We start from the raw sequence: 15,674 nt of genomic DNA on the forward strand, positions 1-15,674 counted from the left end.
ATAAGAACTATATGGTTATTTAGATTGCGTGGCTTTGTAATTATTTAAAGTTTTCCTATAGAATACTGAAAAATAGAAAGGAAGATGAGTTTACATTGAAAACATACTTATGGTAAGGAATAACAAGGGTTTTATAAAAGTTAACAGATATGAAAATGAGTTGATTAGATTCTCTTCACAAAATACAGAGTCAACCATTTAGCTCTGGATTAAAAGGCTTAACTATATGAGCATTTCGTTTAGATACACTATGATATAACAATAACATAAAGCGTAAAAAGGATATAAAAAGAAAAGTGATAATAGTTTAACCCTAACTCTGATATCACAGAAACAGAATAAGATTATATCCAATGTATATCCATAAATAGTCTCAAATTATATTACTCATTTTTTCTCATCATTATGCTGAAAGACATTTATTTCCAGGTCTGGATATTTCTGTCTCCCAGTACACTTAGAAATTTTTTTTATTTCACCCATTAAGACATTGTTTTTGGCACACTCAATAAATATCAAACTGCCTGAAGGTTGTTTTTTCTTGTTTTTCCTATTAATTCTATTTAGACCTATTAGAATCTAACTCCAATGTACAGGGAAAGAAGAAGGAATGATACATTTTCATGAAAACTAACACATATGCAAGAAAAGTTTATATAGCTAAGATAAACGATAAAAATTGTTTATCTTGTTCTTGGATCATCTCCAAAGTTTAGTGTGAATGAAAATTAACAAGAATGAGTTGAATCTTGAAACCAAGAAGCCAGTTACTAATCTTTCCTTCCATCTGTTGAAAAGTAAACCATCTGGTTTGTCATCATTTAAATCACATTCCGTTCTTCTAAGTTACAACATACAGCCATTTATTGTGGCAACATGGGACTAATTTAGGAGCAACTGCATACATATTCTAAAGAGACTATAGGGTATTCTCTGTGCTTTTATACTTCTAGGTTTGACGGTGAGCAATGGTCTCATTATCTGAAAACACAGCTAAGCAGCCTAACTTCAGATGATTTTTTAGTCTATCAATTAGTTCCACTATGGATGAAAAAGCAGGCCTTTAAATATATCCTCCACTATAGATTTCAAGAAAAGGCATAAAAAAATGAATTTTTAGAATTTCTCAACTTCAAAGTACTTGAGATCTTATACAAAACTGAGCAACAGTGACACAAGGGAAGCAATATGATGTGTCTCCTTTACCTTTACCTGAATTTTTCAAAGGCAAAAAATAATATATAAAATGAAATATTAACTTATACAAATTGCATATTGTGTACTGAAAAACTAGAGAATACATGTCACACCTTAGGGTTCTTACTATAGAGTAATGCATTCTGGCCCAGATTCAGACATGAACTAGGTTGAGGACAATTTCAATCAAGAAAAAGATTACATAAATACATAAATTTTACCAGAAGGAAATATTTGGATGCAGATTTTAAAAACTTGATATCTATCCTTCTTTTTTTCTTTGGCAAAAAGTATTTCCTACTGTAGTTGTATACAAGATGGTGTCCTGGTGAAACCCACCTAATCCCTATACAATAGATACCTGGAAAACAAAATGAAATACATACAGATGATAATCCCAGTACTTGAAGTCATCAAACTATGGGATAAAGGATTGGATTAAACATCAATTGGGAAAGGGAACAGAACTAAAACAGTGAAAGAGAAGAGAGATGGAGCATGATCCCATGTTGCATCTGACCATTTCAGGACATAGAAGGAAACACACTTGAGTTGGGACAGACACACAGTGTGGGCAAATCCCGAGTAAAACAAGGTGAGCTGAGTATGAGTTGGAACTAAGAGAAGAAAATACAGTGATGTGGGCTAGGATATGAGGGAACTTCAAAAATTTCACGGGAAAATGTTATGAAAAGATGACGGAATTTTTCCACTAACTTTTTGAAGCCTCTTTGTATGAGTGGTACTGGTAATATGAGAGTGAGTAGGGAGGCAGAGAAGATAGATAGAGCCCTAATCAGGATTGAAGGCCCAAGCAGAAGGGAAGGTCTGTGGGGTTGTGGTTAGAGACATTGGACTCTGGATGTCTGTCTGCATCCCCATTCATTCTGAACAGAAATTGATTAATTGGCTCTATCTACCCAAAGGTATGTCAGTACCAACTCAATGGCAGCTAAGAACAACAACCCCAAAATATGCTGGACCCATGCTATGAACTGGAACTGGAGAAGTGATTTTTTCTTTTACTTTTCCTACTATACCTTCCCAGTGACAAGGAGTATGACTGTCCCATACCCCCACCAACCTAGTGGTTAGGGACACCATTACAGTTATTCCATGTTGTACTACCTCCGGCCATACATCTATTCCCAAGCAGACCTAGCCTTGTGCCTGCTACACCTTATGATTGACAAGTTGCACTCAGGGAACTCACAGTATTCCCGTCTGAGATCACATTCATGACTGCTTCCATCAGAGGTACATGCAGATCGTGCACAATGTTCCTGCTCTACCAGTGGGACCAGAGTTCTGCAGATAGTGCAGCAGGCAGTACTGCAGTAACTTTTTTTGGAAGGGGTTTTTTATAGTTTTGGTCTTTCTTTCTTTTCCTTTCTTTTTTGTCTGCTGTTCATAGAAATAAAATGTTTAATAAGAAAAGAGAAACAATTTAAAGTCCCTACAATTTCAAATGTCTAGTGACATAATTTTAAATGAAATGAACATGGGATTAAACCATCTTGATTTAACAAAACCATTTTGAGGAAGTTTTGATGAAAATAAAGCAGAATCAATGTGCAGAAATGATTTCTCAACAAATTCCCAGACCCTATGAACTTCTATAGTGGCTAGGAGGAAGTCCTCTGGCTCATTGTTCTGCAACAGCCACAGCCACATAGCCTTGACATAGCCTTTAGCATAGCCACAATCTCGTTTGGCATTCAGATTTCCCAAACTGAAGCATTCCAGTTGTCTGAGTTGAGTCTTAGCTACTGACCGGCTAATTTTTTGAGTAACTGAATTAGTTCTTCTCTTGGGGACTCTCATGATTGAAGAGAATGTCATTCACAGATTATATGCCTCATGGAAGTTCACTGCAATCCAATAGACATAGAGTTTTGCTGTCCTACAGGGTTATAGAGGAAAAAGGGGAGTGGTCTACTTCTGAGTTATTTCTTGTACTTTCCCATAGAATTCACTTGTAGATGCTTGTATGAACTTCAAAGAGTTAATAATGCCACAAGTCTTAACTGCATCCAGGAGCCAAGAAATGCCAATGCTAGTGAGGTCAAAAGAAATTGGGACGTTGTTCTGGGCACCCAGGTTGTAAATCTTGGTGAATGTTATTTCACTGATGATCTTCACAAGGCAAGTGCACTATGGTAAGTTTACCACAGTGCAAATTCATGTTTCCTTCAATATAAACCTAGGAATACTTATTGTTGTTGTTAAGCACCATCGAGTCAGTTCTGACTCATAGTGAAACTGGATAGGGATTCCGAGGAGCAGCTAATGGATTTGAACCCCTGACCTTGCACCTCAAACTGGCCTTCTAGTCCAGCACATTGTCCTGCAGCACCAAACAGAAAAATCTTATAAAGATGTTCAAACTGTTGTTACATTTTGTATTGAATGATCTGGACCTTTGGACAATTCCATGGGCCTCACAGCCTTTCTCCAGCAGGAACATGGCCAAGTATGAACCATCCTGGCCCATGATGCCAGTGATAAGTACCACCTTTCTGGACCTCGCCACCCCAGAGCCCCAGACTCTGTGGCAACCTCCAAGCACATGTGCCATATCCTCATAGGCGTGCTGTGGTGAGGAGGAGAGAACCGAGTGAAGCCAGGGGCTCAAGAAGAGTAGGGAATTAGACCTCTATGGAGTAGCTGAGAATGAGTAGCACGTGAACTGTCGCTGCATTAGGAGGGAGGAAGAAGAAAATAGCTTTCCTTTTCTTTGTTCCACTTTGTCTTCCTTCTTACCGGTTTATTTCTTCCCTCTGCTCATTTTTCCTTTCTTTTTATCAATATTTCACACCCACTCTCATTTTTATTTTCCTTTTTTTTTTCTTTATTCCACCACATCTGATAAGAGGAGGACATTGTTACCTAATTATTCAGAAACTAGTGTGGTGCTGTAGGATAAGAAGTGCACTGCTAACTATGAGATTGGCAGTTCAAACCCACCATCCACGCTTGGAAATCCTCTACAAGTACATTACAGTCAGAACTGATTCAAAGGCACACAACAACACAACAATTACTACCAATGGGTCTACATAGTGGGAAAATACTACCATAGGCTCCTGAACAACTCAATCAATGACATACAGTGAACACTTACTCACCTGCTTATTTCTGTTCTTCAAGATTAGGAAGTGGAGACCTGCGCCTACCCTCCCACAAGTTACACTACACCCAAGGAGACATATGAAGAGCAACCCATTGCTGCCAACCTAGCATGCAAAGTAGGAAGGCTGCCCCACATACTCATATATATCAAAATAAACAAACAAAATCTAGGTGTGATAAACCAACACATATTCAAAAATAAATACAACTCCAATATGTCTCAGAGGCAGCAGATGACTTCAAAAAAAATAAAGGATAAGGACAAGTTGCACTAGAAAATAACCAAAATAAATAGCAAGCAAACTTCTCAAAGAAAAAGATAATAGAAATACTTGATAAGGAATTTAAATACACACACACACACACACACACACATGGGCTTCAAAAAGTTCATAGAAAAAATCCATTATATTTTCATTTTTCATGAGCTTTTTGATGTCAACTCATATATTGAGCATTCTAGGAGGTCAAGAAAATAACAAACAAAATTAAGGAAAACACAGATAATACCTTACAATAATTTAGGAACAATAAAAGAGGAAAACAACTATCAGAAACTGTATAAAAACAGAAATTCAAAATTAAAAGGATCACCACTAAAATTTCAGAACTAGGCAATGTATTTGAAGGACAAAAGAGTAGAATCAAGTCAACTGAATGATGTATCAGAGAATTAGAGGACAAATACTTAGACACTAATTTGTAAGAGAAGAAATCAGAAAAGAGAAAAAAATGAAGAAAGTAAAAATATTATGCGGTACCACATCAAGGAACACTTTATGTGTTATCAGAATTCTAAAGCAAGAGGAGGCAAAGCACACAAACATACAAAAAGAATAGTTGAAAAGGCGGGGCTTGATGGCGGTTAGGGTGAAGGTTCAGTGAAGTTCACCATCAGACATACCACAGAATACCAGGAAAAGCAGATCCAGGGCAGAGCTCCAAAACTCATAACCACAGAGATAGTAATATTTTTTAAGTTTGAAGGCTTATACCTAGTGGAACTTGAAGCTGAAGTAAGAAATCACATACTTTTGAATATGCCAGGCTCGGGGGCCTGAAGCCAACATCTTAGGTGAGACCAAATGGCAAGACCAAGTGGGGGAGCAGAAACACCATGGAAAGATGCCGGAGGAACCTTGGAGCAAAGGTGTACAATACCCTTTTTTTTTTTTTTTTTTTTTTTTTTTTGCTTTATTCTGATTTTTTTGGGGGGGAGTATCTGGTCATTGGCACCCCCACTGTTTGTGCACCTCCATTCTGGTGACAAGAAGGGGTGCCTGAGTGAGTGGACACCCCTACCCTAACCATTGGTGGATTCTTCTGGCATGCATGGGCACAGATACTCAAACCAAGAGCAGGTACTGAACTTTTTTTTTTTTTTTTTTTTAATATAGGAAACGCCAGGACAAGGCTGTAGAGAGGGGAAGAGAGTTTAAAAACAAAACAGGCTGAAAATTAAATTAAAGCCTGAGGTATATAAAAAAAAACAACAGTGGCATCTTAAATCTCTCAGGCAGATTTGAAAGCAAGAAGCTGAAAAGTGGACATTAAAGTCATATTCATATTAGACTACAGATATTTTTTTTTCTTTCTTGTCTCCCTCCTCTCCCTTTTCTATGATTATAGTCTGCAGTATTCAGTCAAGTTTTCTTTTGTTTTGTTTTTTTCTTGTTTTATTTTGGCTGGGGCTGTCTTGCTATTTTATGCTCCCCCTTCTACATTAGGGTGGACCCTTTCTCTCAGTATGTTACCCAAGAAGAGATAGCAACTGCTGCCATATAGTCAAGCTACAATCACACTCTATAAAACACCAAAACACAGGCAAGAACCAATACCAACTACCATATACCAGTGAAACAGACAACATCTGTGAAAGTTACTCTGAGTAAAGCAATAAGAAGAGTAAAAAGTGAAGCCCATATCCTGATCGCATCTTCCTGTAAGCAATGAGAACACATAAAAAATACCAAAAACACACACTCAATTGATTATAAAGGCTACAGATAAACAATAAACATGTAGAAGAAGCAAAAACAGATGACCATATCAGCACACGTTCAGAAACAAGATAAAATGTCTGAGACAAATGACCTAGAGGTAGATATGGACTCCATTCTGGTAGGAGGGCAGGCGTTGGAAATGCCTGAAAAGGAATTAAGAAAAATGATTATAAAATGTTTCAAAACACTTTACAATGGAGTTGAGAAAAATAGAAGAAGTCAGGAAAGCACGAGAGGAGCAATCAAATAAGATAGATACAGCACTGGACGCAATTCAAACCCTACAGAAAGAGGTCCAAATGATCAATAATAGAAATTCAGAAATAGACAATACTCTGAAAGGGCAAAGGAGTAGAATAGAAGAGATGGAAGGCAGAGCTAGTGAACGGGAAGACAAATCTCTCAATACCACTAAGATAGAAGACCAAACATAAAAAAAGGATAAAAAAATCTGAAGGTCTAAGATTCATGTTGGACAACATGAAGAGGAATAACGTAAGACTTATTGGCATTCTAGAGCAAGAAGAATCACACAAGTCCACAGAGGAAATAGTTGAAGAACTGCTGGAAGGAAATTTCTCTAACATCCTGAAAAGTGAAAAGATAAACAATCAAGAAACTTAAAGAACCCCATGAAGGATAGACCACAAAAGAAAATCACCAAGACATATAATCAAGCTCTCCAAAATCAAAGATAAGGAGGCACTCCTGAAAGCAGCTAGGGAAAACAGAAGTGTTACATAAAAAGGCAAGCAAGTCAGATTAAGCTCGGATCTCTTAGCAGAAACCATGCAAGCAAGAAGGCAATGGGGAGATATATATAAAACCCTGAAAGAAAAAAATTGCCAACCAAGAATGCTTTATCCAGAAAAGCTTCAATCAAATATGACAGTGTAATCAAAACATTCCAGGATAAACAGAAGCTAAGGGATTTTGCAAAAGCCAACCCTGCACTGCAAAACATCTTTAAAGGGTGTTCTGTGGACTGAGAACCAACAAGAACAGACAACAACCAGAGATTGGCATACGTGGCAGCACCTCCCAGAATAAAATCAATAGAAAGGAAGAGTCGAGAACAGAACAAAACTATCAGAACAAACTCAGAGAATCTGGGAGGTCAGTCTATGATCAAAACAATTACAATGTAAAAGAAGGTAAACACATGGGAACAGAGATCCAGATAGTGAGAAGGTCAGGTAGATTACAGGATAAATAGACTGCACTAATTGGAGAGAAAAGTTAATGGACTATAAGGCAACCTCAAAGAAAATTAACACTTCACAACAAGAAAATGAAAATCAAAAATGAACATGGAAACATTAAAGCTATGAGGAAACTCACAAAAAAGAACACAAAAATCATGAATTCAATAAAGGAAGACACACAGAACAAAGAAAGCAATAACACCACACACACACACAAAAACAAAAAACAAATATAATGGCAGCAATTATTCCATACTTATCTATAATTACACTGAATGTAAATGGATTAAATTTGCCTGTTAGGAGACGGAGGGTGGCAGAATGGATAAGAAAACAAGAACCTTCAATATACTGTCTGCAAGAGACACACCTCACACACAGAGACCAAAACAAATTGAAAGTCAAAGAATGGGAAAAAATATATCAAGCAAATTGCAATAAAAAACAAACAGGAGTGGCAGTACTAATCTCTGATAAAATAAACTTTAAGGCAAAAACAGCATAATAGATAAAGATGGACATTATCTCATGATCAAAGGGACAATTGAACTAGATGACATAACCATAATAAATATCTATGCTCCCAATGAAGGAGCTCCAAAATATATAAAGCAAACTCTAATAGATTTGAAGAAAGAAATAGATTAATCTACAATAATAGTGGGTGATTTTAATACACTACTTTCAAAAATGGGTAGAACAAACAGAAAGAAACTTGACAAAGACACAGAAGAACTAAATAATGCATCAGCCAACTGGACCTCATAGATGTGTACAGAGCATTCAACCCAACACCTGCACAATACACATTCTTTTCCATTGTACATGGAACACTTTCCAGAATAGACCATGTCTTAGGACACAAAACAAATCTCCATAAACTTACAAATATCAAAATACTACAAAGCATCTTCTCAGACCACAATGCTATCATATTAGAAATTAACAATAGGAAGCCCAAGGAAATAAAATCAAATACATGGAAACTGAATAAAACCCTGCTGATAGGCTACTGGGTAATAGAAGATATTAAACGTGAATTCACAAAGTTCCTAGAAACAAATGGGAACAAAAACACAACGTACCAAAATTTTTGGGACATGGCTAAAGTGGTGTTGAGAGAATACAATTTATTGTAATAAATGCACACAGCCACAAAGAAGAAAAAAACAAAATTAACACATTAATAGTATGTCCACAACAATTAGAAACACACCAACAGACGGAACCTGCATCAACAAAAGAAAAAATAAAGATTAGATCAGAAATAAATGAGATAGAAAACAGAAAAATTATAGAAAGGGTCAACAGGACAAGAAGCTGGTTCTTTGAAAGGATTAACAAAATGGACAGACTATTGGCAAACCTAAAAACAGAAAATAGGGAGAAGACACGAATAACACATATTAGAAACCACATGGGCAATGTAACAACGGAACCGAAGGAAATCAAAAGGACAGTAACAGAATACTATGAAGAGATGTACTCCAACAAATTTGAAAACTTAGATGAGAGGGATATATTTTTAGATAAACACGATCTACCTAAACTTACACACAGTGAAGCAGAAAACCTGAACAGACCCATAACAAAAGATGAAATTGATGAGGTCATCAAAACACTCCCAACTAAAAAAGTCCAGGCTCAGATGGCTTCACTGGTGAGTTCTAGCAAACATTCAGGGAAGAGCTGTCACCAATTCTACTCAAATTATTCCAGAAGATAGAGAAGGAAGGAAAACTTCCTAATACATTTTATGAAACAAGCATAACCCTCATACCAAACCAGGGAAAGACATCACTAAGAAAGAAAATAACCAATATTCCTCATGAACATAGATGAAAAAATTCTCAACAAAACCCTAGCCAACAGAATCCAGCAACATATTAAAAAGATAATACATCATGATTAAGTGGGATTCATATGAGGGATGCAAGGATGGTTCCACATTAGAAAAAGGATCAATGTTATGCACCAATAAATAAGAAAAAAGAAAAGAAACAAATGATCATATTGATTGATTCAAAACAGACATTTGACAATATCCAACATCCATTCCTGATAAAAACAATCAACAAAATAGGAATTGAGGGAAATTCCTCAACATAATTATGAGCATATATACAAAACTAATAGCCTACATTACTCTCAATGGAGAGAAACTGAGACCTTCCCTCTACGAACAGGAACCAGACAAGGATGCTCTTTGTCACAACTCCTATTCAACATTTTGCTGGAAGTCTTAGCAAGAGCTATAAGGCAAGACAGGAAAACTAAAGGCATTCAAATTGGCAAAGAGGACGTAAAACTCTACCTATTTGCAGATGATATCATCCTATACGTAGAACACCCCAAAGACTCAGTAAAAAGACTACTAGACCTCATAGGAAGATTCATCAAAGTGGCAGGATAAAAGATAAACATACAAAAATTGGTTGGATTCCTCTATATCAAAAACGAAAGCATTGAAAAGGACATTAGGAAAGCAATACCATTTACAATAGCCACCAAGGGATACAATATCTAGGAATAAATGTAACCAGAAAACAAAGGACTTATACAAAGAAAACTACAAAACACTACTAAAAGAAACCAAAAGAGACTTACAAAAATGGAAGAATATACCATGTTACTGGATAGGAAGACTTAACATTGTGAAAATGTCAATACTGCCCAAAGCAATTTACACATATAATGCAATCACAATCCAGATTCCAACAACATTCTTGAAAGAGATAGAAAAACCAATTACAAATTTATATGGAAAGGAGAGATACCCAGGATAAGCAAAGCACTGCTTAAGAAGAAGAATAAGCTTGGAAACCTCTCACTCCCTGACTTCAAAATTTACTACAAGGCTACATTGGTCAAAACAGCTTGGTACTTGTACAATGAAAGGCACATAGATCAATGGAACGGGATTGAGAATCCAGAAATTTGGCCAACTTCACCAAGCCCATGCTGGGCGCCCCATCCCTGCTGCAACACAACGAGGTGGAGACCTACTTCCACGAGTTCGGCCACGTCATGCACCAGCTCTATTCCCAGGCCGAGTTCGCCATGTTCAGTGGTACACACATGGAGCAGGACTTCATGGAGGTTCCCTCACAGCTGATGGAGAACTGGGTATGGGAACAAGAGCTGCTGCTGTACGTGTCCCAGCACTACCACACGGGCGGTGCCCTGCCCCCTGCACTGCTCAACAGGCTCATCAAATTCCGCCAGGCCAACAACACCAGTCCCTTCAACTTATGTTAGATCATCCTGGCCAAGGTGAACCAGGCCCTGCACACCCAGAATGGTGTTGACCCTGCTGAGGAGTACTCCTGGCTCTGCCAGGAGATCCTGGGGATCCCAGCCATGCCAGGTACCAACATGCCAGCCACCTTCAGCCACCTGGCAGGAGACTACGACGCCCAGTACTATGGCTACCTGTGGAGCAAAGTTTTCACCATGGATATGTTCCACACTTGCTTCAAGAAAGAGGGGGTTCTCAATGGGAAGGTGGGCAAGGACTACCAGTGCTGCATCCTGAGACCTGGTGGCTCCCAGGATGGCAGAGCCATGTTGAAGCTTTTCCTGGGCCGGGACACCAGGCAGCATGCCTTCCTCCTGGGCAAAGGGCTGCTGGTGGAGGGTGCCAAAACGCCAGCCTGCTTACCAGGCTGACTCCCAGCTCGAAGCCCTGCCCGGCCCCCAGTCTGAGCCCTCAGACTGGACAGTGCCCAGAGGGAACGGGGAGGGGGCCGTTCTTTCTCGGTTGTTGTCACATCGGGCACAGTTCCCCACCCAGGGACCGACCTGGGTGAAGAAAACTTTCCTCTGGAGACATCCAGAGGGCTCAGGGGCACCTCTCTTGCACTAAGCCTTCCTCTGTCCCCATAAACATACAGCCAACTGATTGTTGACAAGACAACTAAATATATCACATGGGGAGGTGATAGTTTCTTCAACAGATTGTGCTGGCAGAAATGGAAAGCGATGTGCAAAAGATTGAAATAAGACCTTCACCTCACACCTTATACAAAGAGCAACTCAACATGGATTAAAGACTTAAATGTGAATCCCAGAATTATGAAGGCCATCGATGAAAAAATAGGGACAAATGTGAAGGCACTAATTCAGGGAATACACAGACTACCAAACATTTAAAAAACTACACAAACAAAAGTAGACAAAATAGATGAGTGGGACATACTAAAAATTAAAAACTTATGTTCATCAAAAGACTTCACCAGAAAATTAAAAAAGGGACCCACAGAATGGGAAAAATTATTTTGCAATAACACATCAGACAAGGGACTTATTTCTAAAATATATAGGAAACTACAACACGTCTGCAAGAAGAAGACCCAATTAAAATAACCCAATTAAAAAATGGGCACAGGATATGAACAGACACTTCAACAGGGAGGAGATCTGGGCAGCCAACAAACATATGAAGAAATGTTCACAATCACTAGCCATTAGAGAGATGCAAATCATCTCACACCAGCAATAACAGCACAGATCAAAAAAGTAGAGGACAATAAATGCTGGAAGGAATGTGGAGAGACTGGGACACTCCTGTATTGCTGGTGGGATTGCAAAATGATCCAACCTCTCTGGAAAGAAATATAGCACTTCCTCAGAAAGTTGGAAATAGAAATACCTCATGATCCAGCAATTGCTCTAGTTGGTATTTACCCACAAGAAATATGAGCCATAACACAAGTAGATATATGCACACCAATGTTCATAGCAGCACTATTTACAATAGCCAAAAGATGGAGACAACTAAAGTGCCCATCAACTGAAGAATGGATAAACAAACTATGGTACATACACACAATGGAATATTATGCTACCTTGAAGAATAACAAGGAAGCTGCAAGCCACCGCATAACATGGATGAACCTTGAGGACATTATGTTGAGTGAAATTAGTCAGTCACAAAAAGAGAAATACTGCATAGGACCACTACTGTAAAAGACTAAGAAAAAGAACAGGAGAGATAAGAGGGGGGGAAAAATTATGTTGGTTACTTGGATGTCAGGGGTGTGGTGGAGAGAGAGGAAGGTCGATCACAGGGCAGGGTACAGACACAGGATTGTTTGGGTGCTGGGGAGGGGGGCAATATACAAGAAGAGAGAGGGAAATGGAAGAACAAAGCGGATGGGAGAACAATTAGTCAGGTTTGCATGGGCTAAGTGGGAACAAGGTAAATAATGATGCATGAACAACATTGGAACCACAATGCTCTAGTATTGAAACTTGGTTTGAATGGGCAAAAGGGGCAATAATGTTAAGATGCTTCGCTGTCTTTTGAATCTTGGTTTCCCTTGCATACCATTATAAAACAAACACTGGTGGTGGAGAGAAAGACATAGTTAGAAATATCACCATAGAAAGCTTGTCAGTCCGTTTTCTGCCTATAACTGATTGAAATACCTAAAAGGGGGCTACCCAGTGAAGGAGGCATTACATAAGACTATAGGTAGAATCCTGAACAGCATCCAGAATCTTCAGAGGTGCGAAATTTCCACTTGAAACGATGGGCAGACCAGCCTGGAGCAACTACTAGAACAGAAGATACTTCTTGAAAGAAAGACCCACAGGAAAAATACAAAACAATATAGGCAGTCCAACTGATTACTACAAGAACAAGCAAGTTGTTCACCCAGGAGACATCAAGGCAACCCCTTTCCAAGACTAAGACTCAATGGGAATACACGCTCTGATTGGTGACCACGTTCGTCACCGATAAGGGGAAGTGAGGGAAAAACCTCAATGAAGCTGTGAGCTAAGCCCTACAATGTTCAATAGATTCCTGTGAACCTGGGTGGAGACCTGATTGGCCATCAGTGTGGCAAGACATGGGGAGCCTTGGGCCCAGACATAGCCACAGATGACTAGAGTGGAGGGTGAAGCATCCAGCTGATAAGACGAAAGGGCATATGCACAAGAACATCCACACTTGCAGATAATATCCACTTGACCTGGCTTCAATGACTGGACAGTCAGAGCTCAACCAGAAGAAGAAAGAAGAGGAAAAAAAGAGTAATCTGAAACAATTTGATGAACTTGAACTACACCTATGGATGCAGTAGCTCAAAAGAGGGAAAAAATCCTCACAGCAATGATCATTCCCACCCCCTCCATACACAGAGTAGACAGGGATGGACAACTTGAACATTGGCTACCCAAAATGGGTGGGGTACAAAAGGCAAGTAGTGACTGGCTTACAAGCTTTCAAGAGGGAACCTAGATCCAGAGGGCGTGGAAGAAGGTAGAATCTCCACTGAGTAGTATCCAATCTGTCTAGGCGAGGCTGATGAAAAGAAATGCATATAAGTCTATTGTGATACAATAGTGAATAATTGTTATCAGGACTGATTGTGAGGGTTGGAAATGTAAAGGTAAGTGTTTTGTAGCAAGGAGGGGAGTGATTAACTTTTCAGTCTAGGAGCAGAGGTCCTTGGGACCATCTAGGGAGAAAAGCGGAGAGCGGGGCCCTACCCAGAGAAGCAGTGACGCCAGAGATGGAGGCAGACATGCTGATGTGGAGAGATGGAGCAGCTGGGGACTTTAGACACAGAGAGGGAGAGGGGCTTGCAGGGTATACCCTTTGGTTGGTTGATGATGCATGGAGGGGATTGTAACCATAGCAATGAAATGATATACGATAGGATGAATGTAAAACTAATGTTCTCCCATGTAAACTATCACATAATTCACAATAAAACATTAACAACAACAAAAAAAAGATTTGCAGCCTTGGAAACTCTTTGCAGGGTCACTATGAGTCAGAAATGACTCCATGGTACTTAAGAACAACATATTTACTATGTATTACTTTTTCTAGTGCTGCTCATAACATTGTGGAGATTTATATTTCCATCTGATATAACTTTCCTTCTACTTACAGAATTTTTTATTATCATATCTTTTAATGCAGGTCTGTTGCTGATGAATTCTGTCATCTTTTGTATGTCTGAAAAGGTATTTGTGTATTCTTTTTTATTTACAATTATTTTAAAGTTAAAAAAAAAAAAAGAATTGTTGAAGATTTGCTAGCAGAAAATATCCCTACTATTATGAAAGGTGAGAAGATATCCATCTTCCGCAATGATCCTCCTCAAAGAAATCACCCTCTAATTAAACTCTTCTAAACTAAAGAGAAAGAAAGAATCTTGAGAGCAGAACAGGAATAATAAATTATTGCTTACAAAGAACAACCAATAAGACCATTCTCTTATTTCTTGGCAGAAACCATGCAGGCAAAAAGGCAATGGATGATACATATAAAATTCTGAAAGAAAAAAAGTTGCCAACCAAGGATTAAATATACAGCAGAATTGTCCATTACATGTAATGATTAAATTAGGCCATTTCCAGACAAATACAGATTAAGGGAATTTATAAAAAACATACCAATCTTATAAGAAATGCTATCAATCTTTTGGAGAGAAAACAAGCAATGTCATGCAACAACAACCTGAGGTTAAGACACACGATAACATCACCTGGAAACAACATAGAAAAATAATTTTCAAACATATAATATGTTTTGTTGGTGTCATTAAGTGCTTTTGAATTGCTTCCAACTGATAGTGACTCTTTATATGATTTCTGAGAAATGTCTGGTGGGTTTGAACTGCCAACACTGTGGTTGGAAGTCCAGTGCAAATTCTACAGTGCCACAATAAGACTCCGAAATATCCAGAAACATTAATCTGTAAATGATTACTACAACTTCCAAATGAAAAGAACATTAGTATGAAATCAAGATAAGTTAAACTGCTTTAAAATTAGAAAATATAAAAATAAATTACTACAATATGGCATATTAGGCAGACATTTCTGCTTCCATAAAGATTTACAGCCTCAGAAACCCTGTACAGGGTCGCTATGAGTCGGAACCAACTACATGGCACATAACCAACACCACCACCACTAAACAGACCTTCTACAAGAAAGGCACAAGTAACGAAATGGAGCACACGTGGATGACAATACTAGAAATCTGAGCTTCAGAGGAAAGAACAGAGAAAGAGATTGAATACCAACTAGAATAAGAAACTGAACAGAAATTCCAGGTGAATTGTTGCCTAGCCTGACATGGAGCATCTATCCTGAACTTTTGCAAATGGCATTT

General features: G+C 38.4%; 2 pseudogenes; one reads left to right on the forward strand and one right to left on the reverse strand.

The window, feature by feature from the left end:
- Positions 1–2,661: 2,661 nt before the first annotated feature.
- Positions 2,662–3,775, reverse strand: LOC102832178 (annotated as a pseudogene).
- A 6,822-nt stretch (positions 3,776–10,597) lies between these two features.
- LOC102832559 lies at positions 10,598–11,206 on the forward strand (annotated as a pseudogene).
- Positions 11,207–15,674: the final 4,468 nt, after the last annotated feature.

This window comes from Chrysochloris asiatica, unplaced genomic scaffold (genome assembly GCF_000296735.1).
Source record: "Chrysochloris asiatica unplaced genomic scaffold, ChrAsi1.0 scaffold00167, whole genome shotgun sequence".
Taxonomy (NCBI): Eukaryota; Metazoa; Chordata; class Mammalia; order Afrosoricida; family Chrysochloridae; genus Chrysochloris; species Chrysochloris asiatica.